The following is a 22,572-nucleotide window of genomic DNA, read 5'->3' as shown; positions in this document are numbered from 1 at the left end:
TTTGAAGATGGATTCCATGTTTTATTGCAAATGTAAGTCACACTATCACTATAAATTCTTTATTATTAGACATTTTATAATTCACTATCATTTTTATGGGGTCTTTAATAAATACAGCCTTTTTTTTGGTCAGGCTTTGAAAAAATTAGAGCAAAAAGTGTTACCACTTTATATTTAGTCATGTAGAAAACAGTGTCAAAAATGCTTTTGAAAGCTTTGGGGGTTTTTTTCTTCTTTCCTGGATTCCCATATCAATTTACAAGCATATTTTTATCTAAATCAATTCCACTTATGCAACTTCCACAAAAACGCTGAGATGCATTTTCTGTACAGTGTAGTTACTATTTGTTGGCATCCCTGGGAATGCAACTTCCCACAAAGTCCCTCTGAGAGAAAATGATCCCTGGAATTAGACGCATTTGAGTGACAGGAGGCAAGAAATTGGAACCAAAGTAATTTTCTAATTCTAACAGTATAGAGTCAGCATGTTATACTATTTATACATATATATGGGTATGTACATGTGTTACAACATGTAATACAGATGTTTTGTGTGTGCGTGCATGTATGTCAAACATTTGTATTACATTATCTTCAGCAATACATCGCAGTTTAAAAGTCATTACTATATTGTGTCATCTGGGATTATCACATTGTCTTTCCATTCTGAAAAATCAAGAAGAGCTGAAATCCCAAAAATGACAAGATATGTTGTAATTTTTTAAATTTTTTTTCTGTTTGGTTGTTTGTTTTATTTTTCTCCTTAAAATTTAGATCTGAAAAGCAGTGCACCAATGAGGAAATCTCAGTCCCTCTGGAGCCAAATACAAAATCCCATCACCTGATGAAGGGGGCCTTAACTCTCAAGTTAAGGAAATTCTAGGAAAAATGGAAGAGTTATGGTACCCATAGGATTTTCAGCCTTACAGGCTGACAGCACAGAATTGGAAGTGGCACTTCTGTCTCTCATTATTCCAAAAAGAATTGTCACTGGGGAATATTTTGGCATCTAGCAATCAGGGACTTCTGATTCTTCAGCTGTTATGAGAGATATTGCTGTCTTTTCACAGATGACATTAGGTGTAATAATTTCATTTTCAGCCCCACCTGCTCCCAAATATGCACCCTAATATCTGTATCTTATCTGAAACAATTGACATGACTGTAATGGTTGTTTATAAGACTGACTCTAGATCTGACAATATATTCCAATGTTTTGATATTATCACTGCATATTATCATACAGGCATGATGGACAATCCCTGACAGATATTTGAGGAATTACAGCATATTTTATTGACAATTCTACATTGTGAGTATACATTAATTATAGGAGAGACTATATCACACCTGTGGCAATAATACTCCACAGCTGAAATAAAATCTTCATAAGCTAATGTACTAAAGTGGAATAGTCATGAATAAAAACTGGAGGTCTGCATTTCTTTGTTCTAAGTTAGTCATCTGTGGTGATGAACTTGAAGAAAGATTGCAATTTTTATCAAATCTGCTAAAAATTTCTCTATAAACTGAAGCACTATTTTGCACACTGCCTAACCATCAACAGGGCTGTTTGCAAATGAATCTCCAGCATTACATTGATTGTTTCAGAAGTTATCTGCTGAAAAGAGGAAGGTCCATGTCTGGATGTGGTGCCTTGGTAATTGGGATGTTCCAAACTACATCCAGTCAGTATAAAAGCAAGCATTTGGCTTTAAGCTGACCAGGACCTTCTTTTTTTTCTCTCTATGATAGTAATGATCTCCACAGCAGCTGTTAAGGAAGTTTTAAATCTGATGATTTCTATTCTTTATGACTCCTTGATAAGAGAGAGCCCAATTCAATGTCTGGTGAATATAATACAGGTGAGAGGAATCACAGAAAATCAGAAAAAGATTTGATTAGATGACAGAATTGGTTCCTAAAATTTTGACAGAGACTTCCCTACTTTAAGAATTACAAATAAGCCACCTCATTTTTATTTTCTTATTTTATGTTCTTTTGACAAAAATAATAACTAGCCAAATTGAGTTTATAAACAGGAGGTCTTCACTGAGGAGCTAGGGCATTGCAGAGGAGAAAAATGCAGAACCTGGCAGGGAAAAGGTATGTCCTCATGCATACCTGTGTACATGTGCTGTCTAGTCATAATCCCATAGAGATGGATCAGTGGTCAGCAGAAGAGGTCCCTGAAGAGTTGGGGCTGTGGAAGAGACAGTCAGGGAGAAAGACAGTGGACTGGGAGTCACAGGACTCTTAGAAGCACAAGAAAGAGCCCTCTAAGGCAGGGAGCAGGGTATGGAATCCTTGAGACAGGCAGGGGAAGCAGGCTGGGCTTGCAGACCCACCCACCATACAACAGCTCTGTGACAGCAATCGCTACCATGATGATTCCTCACAGATCTGACATCTTGCTCTTTGACATTAGAATTTGCAGGCTGTCCATAGCCCTTGGCCACGAGCCTTGAACCAAGTACTGCATCAGGATGAAGGATATTTCTTTCTGTCATGCACCAAGCAGTCTTTTCCCAACTTTCAAGGCTGTGTTTCTTCAATGGCCAATGGCCAGTGAAGTGTTTATAGCTCTGGGCCTCTGTGTTCAGCCTGCACCAGTATTTTCAAGGCCTTCATTCTTATCCCACATGTTAATACCAGGAGACACCTGGTGCCAAACTTTGGTTCACATAGAATGTTCTTCTCATAACCAGCTGATAACAAGCCTGTAAAGCCAGCAGGAGGGTGTTCCACAACTAGTACAAGGTAGGTTTAGCACAAAGTCTTTGGCCCGTTGCTGGTAAAGATAATACAGATTTTACTAGGGCATAGGGCAAGAAATTTAGGGTTTGGGGTTTATTTACTTAAAAAATTAACAAAGACACCAGCTGGGAATTTACTCATACTGGAAAAATAGAAAACTCCTGAAGGCTGAATACTCTTTGATGGATGAGAGTTACAACAACACTGAGATCCTGTAATTCAAGACAAGAGGGGCAGTTGTGCTTTCTTTCCATATGGTTTGTGTCCATTTTTATAGTAATGAAGCACAAAATTCTTTGATCGGCTTGGTTAATTTTTCTTGCCTAAACATCAGTGAAATCTGAATACATAAAGATGTGTCTTTGCATGCCTTTATCAAGCTAAATGTCAGGCTAGTGACGTGGGAAGATGGACTGTAAAATACCAACATACCCCAATAGTGCCACTTTCTTTATGAGTGTTATCAGAAAGAGTGAGGTGCAGTTGTTCAGAAGAGAAGATACAAATCCATTATCATGGCATTCATACTAAGTAAGAACAGCCTTCTTCTGTTGCCACCTCTTCCTTCATTAGACAGACAGCACAGCTGGCTGAATAAACTTGATGATTCTTGGAAATCTGCTGGTCAGTATCATGTGCCTACCTGTGCAGTATGGCTACTTGTTATGGGTTTAGCCAAGTGGGCCTAAATTTAGGCTTTAAAGTTCAGCTAGGCCTAGGATTGTCAGCTGATTTGAGCTGGGCTGAGCTAGCTAACAGCTGACTTCTTCTAGCCAATAATATTGTATTCCATACCATATTGCATCATCTCAAAAGGGGTAAGAGCTGGTGTGTGGGTGTGGCTTGGGCAGTTGCTTCACAGCTGTGGTCCCAGCAAGACACTCTGCTGTCCCAGGACGGATGGGGAGGCCCAAGCCTGGAGTACCAGCTTACCATCGTGTTATCTTAGGGAAGTAAAATGTTTGTTCTTAGCTTTTCTCTCTGCTTAAGTCTGTCTCTGAAGAATTGACTTCTCTAGAATGATTTGTAGTTAAAATGGTAGAATTTGTGTTTACTAGGAAGTGGGAAATTATTTCTTGTTATACATAACTTGTGTAAGTGTGTGTTATATTGTAGTTTCCTCTTAATTTTCTCTTTTCTGTATAAATACATGTAGTTAGTTTCAGCATAGACCTGGCTTTGGAAGTTTTTTTTTCCTCTCTCCCTCTTCTTTACCCCTTAGCTGGTTGGGGGGAGGAGGAACCCTTTTCACTCTGTCCTGGATAGTTGGCACTTTGCCAGCTCAACCCAGAACACTACTGAAACAACAGCAGCCAAAGCCACATCATGCATATAAACAAGCTGTCCAGAAAAATCCTTTTTTGTGACTCCAGATCAATGCTTGTTCAGACTTGAGTAATGGATAAGCAGGCAATTTCCTCCTCACAGCAGCGAGATTTCACCTGACTCAGAGAACCACAGAATCATAGACCAGCCCAAGCATGAAGGCACCTTGAGAGATCATCTGGTCTAACCTACCCTGAGAAAAAAAGCATAGATGAGATCATCTAGTCCCTGTCCAGTCATGCCTTGAAAACCTCCAGTGATAGGGACTCTACCATGTCTCTGGGGAAGTTGATTCAATGAATGATTTTTCTCACTGTAAAAAATTTCTTCCTTGTGTTGAGAAAAAGCACCTCCCTCCGCAACTTTGCCCCTTGTCATCTCCATGTGACTCCTTGTGAAGAGAGACCCCTGTCCTCTTTGTATCTGCCCTTCATGTATTGTAATATTGTGATGAGGTCTGCCCTGAGCTTTCTCTCATCCAAGCTGCAAAGGCCTACCTCCTTCAGTCTTTTCTCATGGGGCAGTTTTTCCAGCCCTTTGGTCCTCTTTATGGACCTTCTTGGAACTCTTTCTTTGTTTGTATCTGTCTTGCATTGTAAGTACCAGCCTGATAAGTGGTGAGGAGAGTGGAATGAACATGTCCCTCTCTCTTCTAGTAATGCTCCTGTGGCTGCCGCCCGGGGTCCAATTCACCTTTGTTCCTGTAGTGCTGTTCTACTGACTCATGTTCAGCTTATTGTTGTCCATCAGGACCCTCAGGTCCCCAGGTGGTCCCCCAGATCTTTCAGAAAGGTTGTTCCCTGGCCATGTAGGGTCTAGCCTATACTGATATTTTTTAGTTATTCCATCCCAGGTGCAGGACTTGGCACGTGTCATTATTAAACTTCATGCTGTTCTTCCTTGCCCACTTTTCCAGCCCATCCAGATCTATCTGTAAGATGATTCTCCCTTCTGATGTGTTCACATTACCACCCAGTTTGGTGTCATCAGCAAAACTGATGCAGGTGATTTCAATTCTGTCATCCAGGTCATTTAAGAAGATGTTGAACACCTTGGGGCCCAATATCAACCCCAATTGTGACAGTCTACCAACCTGAGTGAAAACCATTGATTACTACTCTCTGAGTCAACCTGTTAGATAATTTTCTACCAATCTTTCAGATCACTAATCCAAGCTGTACTTTGCCATTTTTTCCAAGAGAATGCTGTGGGAAACAGTGTTGAATGCTTTGCTGAGGCAAGAAAAAAAAACAGCCACTGCTCTCCCCATATCAACAGAAGATGTTTTCTGTTGTAGAAGGTGATCAGATTAGTTTGGATTTTTCTCTGTTGATAAATCTGAATTGCTTATACTTTAACTAATTTGTCTATGCAAATCCTTAGCACCAACATGCACAAAAACCTCAGGTAAAAACTACCACTAACTTCCATGATAGTTGGAACATAATCTAGAATAGCAGCTTTTTTCCTGGTCATCTTTGACTTCCTAATTCTCTAATAAAATGCTAATAGAATCAGATTTTTTATTATTATTATTTTAACTTTTTTCCCCCATTTAAAAACAAAGGCCAGTGATTGCAAAAGAATAACCAGATTTGCAAGTGTACTTCTTCCTTGCTACATGTTTCTCATTTGGAGAGGTGGACTTTCTTTGACTACCTTTAAGGCAAGGCCGTTAGCATTGTACTTTCCAATAACAACTGTAAAATGCTCCCACTAAAGAAACCAAAACCCAATTATCCACTCCATGAATCAACAGCAAAAATAATGCAGAAATCCTTTAATCAACAGATATCCAGACAGAAAAGGTTTCCTAGACAACCTTACAATGATGTTGATAGTTATAGTGGCAACATTCCTAAATATCATCTTGGAATAATCAACTGTCAGCAAGACCGCAAGAACAACACCTAACATAATTTCCCTAAGTCCCTCCTCAGCTATGGGTCTTGTGTAGATGATTTCCAGATAAGCATATGTAACTGAACCCTGCCTAGGTTACATGGTGGACAAGAAGAACACTATGAACAAATAACAATAAATATATTAAGGTTAAGTTAAAGGATCTTTCAGTCAAATAACAGTAAAACAAATCCACAAACAAGAAAATGGTTTGCCAATAAAGACTTCTGGTCATAGGGTAATTAATACTGCTGAATTGCAGAGCATACTTAGTGCAAATAAGAATTCATGGGGATAGAAGGAATATTATCCAAAATTTTTACCCTGATGTAACCCTGTATGCATACATGCAGTTGTGTCTAACACTCTGTCACTTTTGTGCCGGTCACAAAGGTTTTCTTCTGCCCCACATTGATGAAATGTGAGAAATAATTCTGGAGTAAAGGTTTCTTGTAGCTGCACATTTTTTACAGAAAGTTGTGTAAATACTTATGCTGTGGTTACTGCAGTTAAAAGCTTCCTCTTACATTAGATTTTCTTGAAGGTGAACAAAACTAATGATTTGGTTGAACCTTATTTTTATTTTTTTAGTTAATCAGGAAAAAAATATTCTTTTTAAAAAAAATTTGCTTTATTTTCCTATTTTCAAGAATAAAACATTGCTATATTGACAAAAGTGATCTTTCAAAAAATCAAGACAGATGCAACTGCACATTATTAATTGATTATAGGCAGCTAATGTACTGATCAAGAAATTATGTGGCATACATAATGAATAAATTAATGTCAGTATTGAGTATGTTTTCTATCCATTTGCCCAATACATCCTATTGTATATTTTTATTCCACTTTTTCACAAATTATGTTGTGGGTGAATCTGGCAGAGGACTAACAATGCTGGTAACAGCTGTATATATCTTTGCTTGTCTTCTTCTCTCTTGCCTTATGGTGCATCTTAGAGTTCTGTCCACATCCAACAGGTCGAGGTAACCAGTAGTGCAATGGTTTCTGGTTACTCAGTTTATAGATTTTGTTCTTAAATCAGTGCATCCCATTACAGAGCCTTAATCATTACAAGACAAATTCATAAATATCAATAGGTCAACTCTTGATTTTGTATAGAGCATATGGCTACTGTACAGAGTTTAGCTAGTGATGACACCGTGTACCCAGTTGTAAGGACTGTTGGGTTTGGACACCCTCCTTCACATCCTCAATCCCACTAACCTGAGAAGTGATTTCCAGTTTGATCATGCATTTTCCACCTCTCTCATAAGTCAGAAATTTCATAAAGCTGTCCCATAAATTAACAAACTACCGTATCTCCTTAGTGGCCCATATTTACTTGGACACGAGGGCATTTGGTCTAAAAGAGTACAAACTTGATATGATGCACAGAGAGTATTCTGTCCTGTGTTTGGTATTTATATGGAGCTAAAACAAGCAGCTGTAGAACATCTCAAGCATTCTCATTTGCACAGCTGTAAATGATAGGCAGTATTTATGCATGTGAATTATTTTGCTAAGTTTTAGCAGTCTTTTCATGAAAACCTACTGAAATCACCCACTAAAGAAATATGACAGGTGTTTTAAAAGCCTTTTTCTCCGGGACACCACAGTGTCTAGCATCTCTGTTAACAAGTGACAATTGATATACTGAATGGTTCTTTCATATTTCCTATTCTCTCACAGTGTATCAACATCTATCAGCAATGTGAACTGAGTGAAATAGAGTAGCTGTATCTCCATGACTGGCCCGTGGTGTTCTGACTGAAACGCTTCAAAAGTTTTCTCAAAGGAATTTCATCCTAGTCTTCTTTGGTTTCCTGGCATTTTGCCCATTATACAATTGGGTACTGCAGAAAATTAAAATCAAAGCTAAAAGCTGGCATCGTGACTAAAAGTTTTAGATTAAGTGAAAGATGTTAAGCTGTTTATAATGCATAAATGGTGGTTTACTGCTTTGTAGAGGACTATAGGGAAAAACCAGAATTCCTCCTTCATTAACATCAGTGAATGCAGTTCACATCAGGAATGACATTTCCTTATTATAAAGTTATAGTGACAAGAATGAACATAAAATGTTGTTTTCCAAGAACAGCTAAAACAGAGTTAAATTATGAAAGAGCAAATGCTTTCCTTTTCATGTTATTTATGCTCTTTATGAACAGCATCTAAAATGATTCAGATAAGAGCAATTCAATAACAGGAAAAAGAATTATACTTTCTTATGACATCTGTAAAACTCATCAGCTGTTAAAGCTTTCTATTCATTGCAGAACCATCTACTATCTATAGCCACACATACATGAAGCATTTATGAAGAAACAAAATCAATTATAGAGCTTTGCAAAACACTGCACTGTACTTTGCATTTGCTACTCTTTAAAGTGTTTGAAAGAACTTTTTTAAGAGTGAACACATTTTCAATCATTAAATTATTATAAATAATATGTAAGGCATTTTTTCTGATTCACCTATTTCCTAATCTAATAGATGTCTTACAAAAAGAAGGCATTCCATGTTTTTATTTGCTACCCTAATTTCTTCTTTACATTTTTATTTTCAAATTTTGGTTCTCCTTGTGAACTCTAATTTGAATAAAAATTTAAAAGACTGGAATTTCACAAAGAAGAAAATGAAAATGAACAAAACAAAGGCCTATGAAGGTCTGTATCTAAGGAATGATACAGGGGATATATTGAACATTTCTATTGTCTCTGTCTCAACAAAAGAAAAAGGGAATATTCAGGGATATTAAAAGACAGCAAATTCAAAATTAAGATAGGAAAATCATTTTCTAAACTATGCATGAAAGATGTTACTGAGTCCACATTTAAAATGAGATTTGATTTTATGTTGATGATAAAACTAACCATAGTTATAACAGTGAATATGTTTGGGGGATTTAGTTGGTTTTTGTTTGTTGGGGTTTTTTTTAAACAAATTAACACAATGATTTTAAAAAAGCTCTGTAGTTTAGACACTGCAGCTATGAAAAATTCCTTCACTTTCCTTAGATGCATCTGGGACTGATGTCAAGCACAAAGTTACACTAGATTAACTCTGTGTGTTACCCAAAACATTCCTGCAAGTGTTTCTGCAAGACAGAAAATCAATTTCCTTACAACAGCAATTATCTTAATTGTTGCTATGATTTAGAAACTCCATGTAAGATATCATATGGCTTTCTAGTGTGAAAGTGGATGAACACACAAACATATTTTATTTCATTGCTGCTCTTAAGTGTTGAATATTAGTCACTCCTACATATATGCTTTGCTTTATGGAACGCCATCCCACATCCTGCTCTTCCTTACTGCCAAGAAAGACTCACAATACTTATACTAAAAAGACAAATTTCTATCATTCATTCTAAGAGGTCAGGTGGAAAGAGAGGTTGGTGAACAACTTCAGGTAGCCGAATTTGTTGAAGGATATCAGGATAAACACTTTTCTGACTAAACCAAGCCTAGAATATCTGTGGCCCTTTAACAGTTTTGTCAACTAATTTTTGCAGGTTGGAGACAAAACTAGATTAGACACCTTTGATGGCAAAAACTCACATTGAGTGGTACTGCCTCTAAGCAGGGGGCACTGACTTCTCTGGTCATAGAAGACAAGATTGGGACTTATGACAAAATATTCATGATCTCATAAACTTTTCTGCATACTTGTTCTATTTTTAATTTTTTTGTATTTATTCCACAAAATTCAGGATTTGGTGTAACTTTTTTTTTCAATCTCTTAATAAATTTTCTACATAGGCAAATAACTCAGCATGTGAAATGTTTGCCATTCAAACTGTTCATGGAATGAGTTGTCTTGCATATGTTTTAGCAGATAACACTAATGCTGACACAACCCTCTCACTACATTTCTAAAACTGAGTAACTGCGTTTCACTTCGAAAGAGGTTTGCTGCTTTCATGTCAAGGCAAGTCTGAAGGTAACAAACAATCAGACAAAAAATCCCATTATTGATGGAATTGAACATCCCATTATTTGTAGGAGAAAATAATTAAAAAGTGCACACCTATTAAGCATTTCAGTCTTTTTCACTAATGAAATTTTTTTAAAATTGAAGGTTAGAGTTTTTCATGTTTACTGCTCTTGTTTGTGCTGTTAGATTTTTAGGCACTGCATAGAACTAGTAAAAATGCCCAAGTCAAATAACTTGAGTTATGAAAATCTAGTAGAGACAGATCTAAGGTTGAAGAAGACCTTGGCTTCTGCAATAACCCACAGACCAGAGGTTAGCTATGAGTAGATATCTACCTCAACATAAAGGGAAAGTCAATGGATTAGAAAAAAAAAGATGTGTTATCCTTTCAAGCACAAACCCCACTGACTTAATGAAACATTAAAAGCTGAAAAAATTAAGTGTCATGGCAGACATAACTTTAACAAATGAGTTTACATTTGGGATTACACACCTAAATTGTATGCTTTTATGGAAACATACTAGCTAAGATAAAACAGCTGCCCCATCACATGAGATTTATGCTGTCAAGAAACTCTTATAAAAGTAACTCAGATTAACAATATGTCCAAGTGTATTTTTTATTTCAAGTGACCCATATTCTCATTACATTTTAAAATGTACATTGAAACAATTATGTTCTGATTGACTTCAAATTAATTCTTGTGAAAAAGATGAAGAAGGTTAAAAGGCTTGGCTTTGAGATCAGAGCTAAAGGACACAGAAGAATTTATTTGATGATGGGAAATAGAACAAAATGCTCCAGAAAACATTGGAAATATGCTAAAGTCTAAGGAAGCTTGTGAGAAGATAGTCATTTCAGTTGGAATAAAGAAAGATATGTGGATGCTTTGGAACAGGCCCCAGTTCACAATGATATTGATGACTATAAGGAAGCGATTTGATGACATCTTTCTCTTTTCATGTATGTGCAACACTTAGTGAGATTATCCTTGTCTGAAGAAACCGAAGAGTTCTAAGACACTTCATCACTGCACATTCCTGGCCACATTTAGATTTCTTAGAAGACAGCCCATTTCCATTGCCTTCCACACCTTCAATTTTGCCAGATTTCATCAAGGAAGAAGAAATTAAAGTCTGACGGAAAATTCTTTAGTAATGTAATAAATTCTGTCCGTCTAACTTAAAAAAAAAAAAAAAAGAAAGAACAAAACAAAACACCAGAAAAACAAACCTAATGGAAGACTCTCACAGATTTGCCTCAAAACATGCCCTATATCCTGAGCACTGACAATATAGGGTATGTTTTGATGAAAAGATATATTTTGGCAAATTCTTTCTTCACTTAAAAACTCATCTTTACAACAGTCAAAACTGTTTATGACTTCTTCCTAGATTGAAGGACCAGTTTAAATGAGACAACTCTGACAAAATATTTCAGAATTGTTGAAACAATTGCTTATAACATGTTCAAAATGCTGTGAATTTTCTGAGGCACTTAATTTCAAAACACATTTAATGACAAAAGAAAGATTTGGCTTCAGACTCATTCATTCTCATCTCTGCTCTGCCTCCCCTCCTTTTATGACTTCAGCACTCTAGTGGCCTAAACCATAACCAGATTCAAATGTCTCATGTGTGTCTGAGGATCTAAAAATACAATTTTTGCTGCTTTCTCACAACAAATTCTTCTCAAGTAGAGCATATGTGTTTTTAAATGAGGTTATTCTCTAATATTTAATGATATTACTCCATCTTGAATGATCTACTTGACTACTGACTTGACTTATTTGCTTACCTGTCTTTTTTAAATCGCACCCAGAAATAGAACATTAATTTCTTTATTTTCGTTGCTGTTAGGCAAATATACTTCAGATTCTCTCATTTCAGTCAGGTTCTCAAATCAAAACCTCTTACCAAGAGTTTCACAAAAGTTGTGAAATGGTAACAAGTCAAAAGCAACATATCCTTTACAGATTTCTTTCTAACAGTTTGAGCATTGTACTGGTAACTGAATTCTCTAAAAACCTTGAGTCGACAGAGTAAGAAATAACCACTACAAAGGACTGATAGGTAGGCAACAGAATTGTATAAGATGAGGAAACACTAAGAGAACTGATTATATAGGATGTCAAAGCACATATGTGTCACAGTTCTGTATGTTACCTCATATCTATTTCTCTAAACAAAAAAACATTTCCCACTTCCTTGTTTTTGTGCCTTTTGGCCTCTTTTGTTTTATACATATTTGTATCTATATCATATTTTTCTGGACTGTTGACAGGGGGTTTATATATTTTTTTACATTGTAGCATTTCAGCACATGAGCCTCACCAGTTATTGTTTTGCCTGATAACAGGTGCTTTATCTTCTCTGACTAATAATCTCTTTCTGGTGTGTCCAAATTACATTTTACTACAGAGACAAGGAATTTCATTTACTCCTGAGAGTCCTGATGACTCATTAACAGGGATATATCCTTAGGTCTCATTAATGTAGTTCTTCATATAATTTTCAGACTATTAAGTATGTGTCTTTCTACTTCTCCACCTTCCTTTACAGCACATGTTTTCTCACAGTGTCTGGAATTATTATAGCAGATTTTAAATAATTTTTCCTGTCTTTTGACTAGTCTCTTTTATGTACATCCATTCTCCCTTTCTTTTACTTTTTTTTTAATTGTACATGGATGGTTTTAAAGTGGGTAATCATTTCTTACTGTGGTGCCTCTAACTACTTTAGAAGGCGTTCTCTAGTTCCTTTAATACTCAGAGTCACAAACACTGCAGAATACACTAAGGTTTTAACAGTACAGTGAGTCTACTTACAGAAATAGCTCAGAAACAATGAATTTTCTGTGCACCAAATAAAAATATGCATACCGCTCCACTATCCCTGATTTTGAGAGCTGTTTCTGATTACTGATTGAAAATTCCCTCTGTTCTTCATTAAAGACTGAGATTCTTTTAAAATGCTTATTTACGGTGGCAGTCCTAAGGGGCACCTATGTATTTAACTGCCTACAGCTTCAAATCTCTTTCAACATGAGGCCAAGTCTATGTTAGGTAACTTGTTGGGTGAGTGGTGCCACATTCCTGCTCTGCCTGTGGGATAAAGTAGCCATGGTACAACATGACTCATTTGTTCCCAGACTATCATTAACATTAATGAGCTTTGCATGTATACTTCAAGGAGAGGAAAGGAGAATCATATCTTCTTAGGTTTAATGCTGTGTTTTCAGGGATTCTTTCTGTGGCTTAACTTTATTCTTTTTGAGCCAAATCTGGCATGTCTGTGAAAATCTTGAGCAAATGGGCCATTTGCAGGGGATATGTGATGGACGGACAGATGAAAAGCACACGCATACCCACTCCAGACTCAAATGTGTCACTGCTGCTTATGTGATGCAGCAGCAGTTTCCTCATGGGGAAAGAGGGTATCTATTACATTTTATCTTGATCGTGTCCCTTTGTAAAACTCAAACCCTTTCTCTGCAAACCCTATAAATCTACTATGAAGACATATGTCACTAAGTAGGGTGAAGGAGCAGCAGGGACCCTCCTTCACGACCTTTCTGTTGCATAACTCCTCCTTCCCCAACTAGCTGAACCATTGTATTCAAGACTCTCTACCCTCAGAGGGAAGGGTGTGATTGTTTTGGAAGGAAAAAACAAAATCAATGCATAAATAAGAGACATTTGCTCAGAAGGCTATCTAATAAACTATTAGGTAAATATATAAATCACCAGGGCATAATACCTAAAGTAACTAAGATTTTTGTTCATAGCATGACTTTCAAAGAGCACAGAGTTAGAAACAGAGCCTGCATACTGCATTTTGTCCTGCCAAGGATATTTGTCACCTTCTATTATTTTGACCACACCATTTTGCCATTATGTGTTCCTTTTGTCCATGCTGAATATAAAACAAAATGACTTTTCAGTATCATTATCAGAGAAGAACACTGGAAGTGTTAATATAGAGCTCAATTTCTGACTTCAAGTTCCTGACCCCTGTCCAAAGGGTTGTTTAGACCCTACTCAAACACAAAATATTATTCTATCCTGCAACATGAAGTATGGTCACTTTTGTACCCATATCAAGGCCCCTTTTCCTGAAGGTAATAGTCTCAACTGTTCCTATTTCTTTGCAAACATGGGAGGTGCAGGTAGGTGCAAACAACTGTAGGTCTGCACCTGCTTGGCAATACAGGTTGGAGTGCATTCCTTCCTGTTAACCTGTAGTACAAGGGTTATCTTTACTGATTAAACATGAAATTAAAAAAATAAATATTTTACCATCTATAATTAGAATTACATGAGGTTGAAAATATCTTGCAATTTAAAACTAGCTACTTGTAATAGGCAAGTAGAGAGGTGCTTGACTGAACTCTTTGAGGAATGTATATAGAAATAATTGGGAAAGGACACAGGGAATAAATTCAGTAGATGACAGGCATTGCTAACTTGATGGAGAACAGCATCACAGATAAATACGAACATCTCCACAATGCCTGCAAATGATTTTAGAATTGCCATTAAAGAACATACCTGTTCACTTTAGCAAGTATTTGGAACTGGGGCAGGAGAAACCAAGTTTCAAATTTTTGTTCAGTCTCATTTAGATTAAGCACTTGTTTACCTATCTCTGACAGGTCTAGTAAGAGCCCCATCTGTCCAGTAGCAGAATGGATGACTGGAGAAATTCTACTTTTATTAATAATTAAGCATGCAGTGCCTCAAGGACATTGGCAAGAATCGCCTACATCTTTGTCCTAACAGTGAAGTTACATACTCTGTCAGAGCCTCAAGTTCCTTCTTCAGGACATTTTCCAGTTTGTAGTAACAATTCAATGAGGCAGAGAAAAACTAGCTGCACAGCCTGAGACACCAGGGCAGTCAAAAGGATTAATGAAAGAGCCATGTTTAAGCTGTGCTCTAAATAATATTACAGAATAAAAAATTAAGCTTAGCTTCCCCAAACTCTGTGCAAGTAGTACCCATCTGTGGACCTCTGTCTTCCTAGCTTTGAGAAGATATTCAGCAGAGACCTAGAAAACTCTTTGCAACACAACAACATTTGGATCAGGTAGTTTTCTGCCAAAGCGACTCTGACGAGTCAGCGTATTCACTGGGGAAAAAAATCATGTTGACAAAAAATTCTTGATCGCCCTAATTGGAAACTCTGGCCTGGGTTGTGAATCTCTCCCCTGGTATGCAATTATAATGGGTACCAGTCAACACAAAATCTAAACTAAAACCAAAACCACTCTGCATCTTCTCAAGTTCTACTGCTTGAATTAAATTATTACAGCCTGCTGTAAAACAATAATGATTTCTACTGTCAGAAACAATGTTTCAAACAGATGTGAACCACACAAAGCATATGTGAAAAACGTGTGATCCGCACACTAAGGTCACAGAAGCCATTTAGACGCCACATGTAAAATATGTGAAACACATGTGGAGGCATGATGCAAATTCACATTTAGTTTGTCCTTTGGCAAGTACCGAGATCATAGGCTAAAAGAACTAAATCTCTCTGAGGCAAACCTTGTACTTGTGAAACTTTCAATCTTTATAAAAGATTAACTTTTTTAAGAAATTCCCACAGGGTAGGCTTCTTAACCCCTCAAATTATCCATTGCTAATGCTGCCTGATATGTCTTTAGTGATGGAATATTCTTGTTACCCTCTTTCTTAATACCTACCAAAGCAAAAGGTTAACAGCTCCCAACATCTGCTGTTGCAAAGCTAATCCTCGGGTGGTAATGCTGTCCTCACCCAGTGGGCTTGTCCTGCTTTATCCGAGCATGTGGCTGTGTAGCACAGGGCACCAGGCAATAGAAAAATCTTGTTGGAAGGAGCCTGTGGTGTTACAAGTTGCTCACAGATTATGTTCAGTTAATGGTGGTACTAATGTTAAGGATTTGGCTTAGGATGCCATTCATCTCACCTAAATTTACTCTCAAAAGCATTAGTCCTAAGCCAGCTCCCTAGATCATCCTGCTAATGTAGCGAGAGGCCTTTCCAAACTCCTCTTACTCTCAGAAACAATGAACTCCTTCTGGAGGTGCTTCATTAGCTGTATAAGATGGCCAAAAAGCTAACTGAGAGCAAAAACTGAATTCTAGATGGTCAAAAGAAGACAACATAAGCTGTTGTATGTATCCTGTACATGGGGAGACCCAGCCCATGAGCTGATACCACCCATTTCCTCCGCAAAAATGCAGTGATACAGGCTTTGTTTCAAAGCATAAATCTCAGCGGTGGACAAGTGTCTTCATTGCACAAGATCTACTCACATCATCTTCAAAAGCAGTTTCTGACACACCCTGTACCTGCAGCAGTGAGGAACCTGCCCATGGGCTTAGAGCAATCGGGCCCCGAGGACAGCCTTGTGTGGAGTAAGGTTAGGATTTTCATACTCATTTTCCCTCCTCTATGTTCCTAGAAACCCTGTGCTGTGGGAAACTGAAAGGTCTCCACCCTCCTCATCTTCTTAGCCACTTTTTTCATCGACTCAGCTGCACCACATGTGAGCTTGACAAAGTCAGAATTCACATAGCTGAGAAAAGTAGGCTCTGTCTTGAAACTCCTCTTTATGTAATGACCCCAGTGGAATGATTCATGAGAACAAAAGTTTTTACATGGGAGAAAGTGTTACAGATTCTGGACCATTTCCTTCATTGACACTTTTCAAATGAATAACAAAGGTAACTCTAACAGAAAAATGCTAAGGCCAGAATATATTTGGTCCTCTTCTAACAGAAAAGAATGGCAAATTCCCTTTTGATTTTAAGACAAGAAAAACACTTAATAGAAAAATGTAACATATTATCAAAGCATTTAAATTTAAAGATAACATTGATTTCCTGTAGACCCCCATGCATCCATTGCCATCTGTCTCTCTCAGTTGCATATCTTATAACGCTATACTTTAGAAAAAATTGTTTATGAAAATAACATCCATAAAAAATCAATTATGAAGTCAATTTGATTTTTATAATTTTTAATACACATATCTGAGGTGCAGGGGAAAAAAAATAACTAAGCCCTCAGCCGACCATTATAAGCTAGATAAGGATTTACATTACAAATTGTAGCACCAATAATGCTCGAAGGATGATATCATGTCTTAATTATGTTAGCATTTAATGGATATACATCAGCTTCTCATCTTCAGGTATTCAGAATTTACTGTGCCCTTTCTTTGACCTTGAGGGGTTTTTTTAGACAACTGAATTTGTAAGAACATATTCAAAGCATATTTTCTTCCAATATTCATGAAATTACCTCAACAACAAAGGTTCAAGTGAGCTCTTGTTTTGGCTAGTTTTTCCACCAGTGCTGCTGACTAAGAGTTTAGAATCACAAGGAACTGATGACTCTCACTTCCCCTGAAGTGTCTGATCCCACACTATGAAAAGCCATATTGTCATTGTTTTCTGCAGGTCCTGAGAGTGCTCAACACATCAAAAATTGGAAGACTGGAAACTGAAGCTTTTGTTAATCCCAGGTCAATGCCAAGTGGCTATGACTCTGCTGGACCATTTGAAGGTTAAACAACGTAGCACATACAGAGGTACAGGTTTCCTATGTTCTGAAAACAACTTGTTTCTTCTTTCCTCCATTAGTCTGTAAATGCACATAAGCACTTCCCAAAATGCAGCCACTACAAAAACAGTCTTTTTCATGTAAAGAAGGAATTTACATATGTAGCCACATTTTCCAAGCGTAAAAAAAAAAAAGTATTCTTTAGGATCACATCACCTCGTATTTAAAAAGCCTCTTTTTCCTTTGCCTAGGGTTACTAGGGGAAACAAACATAGGAAGGACCTTTGCAACAATCAACAATATTTGCTCTTAACTTTTATTTTTTAAGACCTTGGCTAAAAGCCCATAGAATTAGTCAACTTTTGTGTTCAAGGAGATTAATGAAGTTTGGACAAGGAACAAATGTGTCTGAACCTCTTCCAGTGATGACATTTTTTGACTTTTGTTTAATAGAGACCGCTTTTCTGTCCAGAAAGACTGCAAGATTACATATATGAAATGAAACCACAGTAATCCATTGTTCCAAAATGGCTTTTCCCAAAGCATTATAAAGACTTTTTTATCAGACACATTCTTTGCCTTTGGATGCAATGACACTTAACATACACACCAAGATACATAGCTGCAGAAACCATGCCTTTTAGTTCCTGTGACTCCTAGCACCCCTTCCCTCCAGATTAGTTCCAGAAGAGTTTTTCCATAGCAAATCTCCACTTCAGTCTATTGCAAGGATTTGTATCCACCTTCCACAAAGGAAAACTGGTGCAGGGAAGGAAGTGTTTGTGCAGTTCTGACTTCAAATGCCATATATGCCACAAGATGGTGGAAGGTCAGAGGTTGTTTTCTTGGCAGACATTCTGGCTCCCAGCACATTCCTCACTCCATCCACTTCCCATTAGATTCAATTTGGCAACAGCATATGCTTTGGATCTATGTCATCCATTCCTTTAGTCAACAGTGCTGCATAGGTGTGGAAAAGGAATATATGCATATATAACAAATGGAGGTGAAGAAGGGGAGGGAAAAAAAATGCATCCATATAGCAGTTTTTTCTCCCTGCTTTACAGACTCACCTCTGAGCTTGGATGTGGGAGGCATGAGTGCTTCCATTTTTATTTTTTTTTATTTTTCAACGACACTGTGCTCCAAATGCAATTTTAATATGGGTACCCACCCTATATTCTAAAATAGCTTTGTTTGGTGTCCATAGAGAAGGGGAGGGGGATGTGACAGGGGAGGAGGGGGTGCGAGTAACAACCTGAAAAAAAGACTCTAAAGTGATTAACTCTGAGATAATGAAGTCCAGTTTTCTATGAAGCACACGTCACGGAGTGAATTGCTGCTTGCTTTGATTTGTGCTTGAAATGTGAGACATACTGATTCCCAGATGGCTGTTTCATTGTGCAGAAAGGCAGAGAACACATACATTTCAGTTAACTTGCATATCTTTTCATTTATTCATATAATTGTGATATATATTCCATATTCCAGAATGAACCAGATGGTGGAAGGCTTACAGTGCAGCCACATTCCCATTCAATAACCTTGGCTGTCTGCACCAAACTCTTTACTGTGCCAGGTGTCAACATTTGGCTGCTAAAATTTTACTCTCTGGAACACACTGGGTGAAAGAATTCACAATCTCACATATTCTCTTCTTGATATGCATAGTAAATGCCCAGTCATGCTAATAAGAGTTGCAGGTACACATCAAGGGTGAAATGTGCACCCCCTAACAGAAGCCATATCTGATATTACCATGATAAGATTTCACCATGACATGTTAAAAAGCATTTCTAATAAACAAAGCTTTGCATAGGGAAGACTGCAAGTTACATTTTCTGCAAAGTTCATGGGAATTCAGCTTGCACTCCTGTCTAACAGTAACAGGAGTGGTGTGTGTAATTCCACCCACAGAGCTGGATTAACTAAAAGGATTTATTTTCATGCAGTGAGACTGCTAAATTCTGGTACCAGCAGCAGGACTGTCAGCCAGTATCCTGTAAGCCTTTATTTCCCTAAGGCCCATACCATATGACATGTTTGGATGATGTTGAAACCATCCCTTTGTGTATGTTCTTCTTGTGTATTTTTATTATTCTTTTAATTATCTGCACATATATATTAATTCCACAAAGCACAAACAGGCTTCACTGTCATTTCTCCACCACACTTTGTATTAAAACATCACTCATGAATGCTAGTTACAAGTTTCCAGGCAGACATGCGGTTGATCTAAATTTGTGGGACGACATCATTCAGATATCTGCTTTCAATTTGTGTGCATGTTTCACCCTGTTATTTTCTTTTTATGGTAGTATTAATTGTTACCAGAAGTCTGTATGAAATGTCTGAGGAACCAAAAGCTGGAATGCAGGAGATCAGAAATGGCTGTTTCGCTTGCTGTAAGTGAAATGTGTTCAGTTAGTTTATTAGCTAACTTGAGCATTCCCATGAACAGCTAAAGATCCGAGTTTTGGAAAAGGGAGAAGAGCCATGAATCTTACCCAGCTGGCAAATTCAGATGCCCAATGCTGATATACTCACTTAAATGCTCAGAACTGCATGTAAATGTATAATTTTAAGAAGTACAGTCTCTGAAGGACCATTTTGGGGGGATGGGGCGGTGCCTTTTTTGAATCACTGTGCCCAGATTACTGAGGACTAAACGCTGTATTAACAGAAAGAATGAGTGGCTTTATCCACTTTTGTGGATATCAAAATGGCAGTGTTCACAAATGCTCTGACGGAGTACTCAATTAAGTCAGTAAGAATCTTTAGATTTTCAACAGTCACTTGTTTAAGTACTAATTGATGTTGCAACATCAGAGAGACCAGTAATTCCAAGAGCGGATTACCCAACACTGTCCAACTCTCTCTTCAGAATCAATGGAAAAAGTTGGGTGTACCCTGGGAGGCAACACTTTTTCATATATTAATCTATGCATGATCTACTTGAAAATAGATTGTGATTAGGCAGTGAGGCAGACTAACACACAAGTGTGGCTGTCATAAGGAAAAGTTTATCCTCAAATTTCTGCTTCTCTGATGCTGTTGTTCCTCATTCCACAAAGGTACAGGTTATCTAAGGATTTAATTTCTAGCATTTTAAACAGGTGCAGGTTATCCATGATATTATTTATACTGTCTGAATTTCTTATTGGTCCCTGGAACATATGCCTGAATCTCCCTTGGACATAATTGAAGGATATCTGCTGAAGGCCCAGAGCTGCAAAAGCCAAGAACGGGTTGTGGCCAGCATGTCAAGCAGCAGCCTTGTAATGTGAATCTGTCACTTGGGATCTGTGGTAAGAACTGGACCCAGTGTAGGGAAACCAAAGCTAGGGCTTCCCACACCCGCCTTTTTTGCTCTTCATCCTTTTTGCCTGTTTGGATTACACACCTGACCCCCTTGCCTCATTTAAGGTGTATTAACTGGTCAGGGCTACAACAAGATCTAAGTGTCAAGATTTATCTTTGCAGTGTGTCATAAGTTAACTGCTGTACCAAGACTGTCTCCAAGGGAAAGAAACAGAACATGTGACTGAAAAGTCACTTAGTGTTACATACCTCAGGATAGGTAAGTCTATGTTGCCTGTATAGTCACTACAAAAGACTTCTAGATATAGGTCTTAAATCCTCTTTTCATGGACTGTAAGGGGCAGCTAAAGTATAAAAACAGCAATGTCTAACATCAGATGCTAGATATATCTCCATCAATTGCATCACTCCAGAAACAGCCACTGGCTATTTGGCAATTGCAGCCTAGGGGTCAAGATCATGTTGCTCTTACTTGTGACAATGACTTGTAAGTGCAAGTATCCAACGTGCAGGATGCATGTTTGTGCTTTACCACTATAGGTACTGAAGATCAGATATGAATTTTGTCAGTACACTCTCCTGATATGATTTGGAGTGAATGAAGATGCTGATGTGCCAGGAAACCAGTTAATGACACAGCTTACACAGTTTCATTGTAAACTTTAGCTTTAAAAGGAACGCAGAATTTTCCTATTTGATAACTACGACAGTTGTAAATCAGTACCACTTATAAAGAAGAGGTAGAAAGGATTATTCCCAAAGGACACAAATTCAAAAACACCTCTTCTGTTTTACTTAGAGCAATGTTCATTAAGTGAGGTTTTACTCTGAGACTATTTTAAACCCACATTGCTACATATCTCTTCATCATCATACCTATGCAGAGTTTAAATGCTGCAAATATATGCATCCAGGACAGAGCTCAATCACTTTCTCTCATAAATGACTGACAGGCTGATTGCATACGGGCAGCAGTCAGCCAAAGCTCGGGTAAGAGGCCATATGTTGCTAGGAGACAAAGCCTAATGGCATGGGGAGGTGTATGCAGGGGAGGTGTTGGAGCTGGGGATCAGGGCAGGGAATATAAAAAGAGGAAGTCCATTTTGTTTTTATCTCCGTAGCATAACCAGTGCATAAAAGCCTCCTTTCTGTCACGTTCATACAGCAGGAAGCTCCATCTTTCTCTTCAAGTATTGCTGTTCACCATATAGTTGAGGGAAAACTCATGGCACCAAAAGTTCACACTACATTTAAGTAGGCAAATAAATGTAGACCAAGGGAAACTTAAAAAAACCCTCCACTATTTTGTGTATTTATTATTTAATATACATAAAATAACTGTAGGTAGAAATTGTGTTTAATGCTCAACTTAGCTTGTAACAAGCAGAAGCCTTATAAAGGAGCTGAGGGTGGTAGTCTGATGCATAAAAAGGGAAGACGGCTGCTGCTGTAAACAATCATATTAGTGCTCTGGTTGACAGATGGACCAGCTGACTGAAAAAGAAAAGAAAGAAAAAATGAACTGTGATGGATGCAGCAGCTAATTATCAGTGAGTCAAAAGACTCTCATGATTGAGGTGGAAGAGTATTTGTGAGATGCAGATGTACAGTCATTGTTCTTTAATTATTGCCATTACCATTTTAGAGAAGAGCAACTAAGTCCTGTGTAGGAAGTAACACAAACCAAAAAGATACATGATACAGAAAAACAGGTGAAATGGAGCAATCTGAGAATGAAATATATACTGTACTTGTTTCTTTTTTTCTC

The sequence above is a fragment of the Pithys albifrons genome, chromosome 4 (assembly GCF_047495875.1).
Source record: "Pithys albifrons albifrons isolate INPA30051 chromosome 4, PitAlb_v1, whole genome shotgun sequence".
Classification (NCBI taxonomy): Eukaryota; Metazoa; Chordata; class Aves; order Passeriformes; family Thamnophilidae; genus Pithys; species Pithys albifrons.
This window is presented reverse-complemented; position numbering follows the sequence as displayed.